This window comes from Penaeus monodon, chromosome 30 (assembly GCF_015228065.2).
Source record: "Penaeus monodon isolate SGIC_2016 chromosome 30, NSTDA_Pmon_1, whole genome shotgun sequence".
In the NCBI taxonomy this organism is placed as follows: domain Eukaryota; kingdom Metazoa; phylum Arthropoda; class Malacostraca; order Decapoda; family Penaeidae; genus Penaeus; species Penaeus monodon.
Window position 1 is genome coordinate 4,200,211 of NC_051415.1, and position 650 is coordinate 4,200,860.

The 650-nt window shown below is 47.2% G+C and overlaps 2 protein-coding genes across 2 annotated transcripts in view; both read right to left on the reverse strand.

Annotated features, from left to right (window-relative positions):
• Positions 1 to 650, reverse strand: part of LOC119592272 (mucin-19-like) — a 37,107-nt gene that overhangs the window by 16,601 nt on the left and 19,856 nt on the right. The gene's annotated exons all lie outside the window — the stretch shown is intronic.
• The window catches only part of LOC119592473, a gene marked incomplete in the record, with an annotated part of 52,011 nt that overhangs the window by 13,804 nt on the left and 37,557 nt on the right, over positions 1 to 650 (reverse strand).

The window sequence follows — 650 nt, forward strand, 5'->3', positions numbered from 1 at the left end:
AAGACACAAAAGATGACTCACAGCTAAAGAGAAAAATCAGTTCAAAAACACAGGCAGATGCATATGGAACAGGGGAGAGGGTGGGAATGAAACACATATACAGAAAGACAGAGATAAACGAAAAGAGAGAATAGAAAGCAGAGCGATAGGGAGACAGAGGAGGGGAGATAACTTTAGGGGAAAGGGTCCTAGCAGCGAAGAGGGAAGGAGAGGGGAAGGAGGGAAGAGGAGGAGGATCTAGAAGAGGAGAGGGAAGGGAGAAAGAGGGAAGGGAGAAGAGACGGGAGGAAGGGGAGAAGGATGGATGAGAACAGAGGGATAGGAGAGGAGAGGTAAAGGAATGAAGGGGAGAAAAAGGGAAAAGAGGAGAAAGAAGAGAGAGGAGAAAAGAGGAGACGAGGAGAAAGAGAGGAATGCAAAGGAAAGCGGAAAAAGAGGAAAAGAGGAGAGGGAATGAAAGAGAGAAGAGGGGCGAAGGGAGGGAAGAGGAGAGGAAAGAGAGGAAAAGGAAGTGCATGGGAAACAGGAGAGGGAAGAGGAAGAAGCAAACGGAGAGCTAAGAGGAAAGAGTGAAAAGGAAAAAGAGAGGAAAGGAGAGAGAAAGAGAAGAGAATGGGTAGGGGAAAAAGAGAAGGAAGAGGAGGTATAGA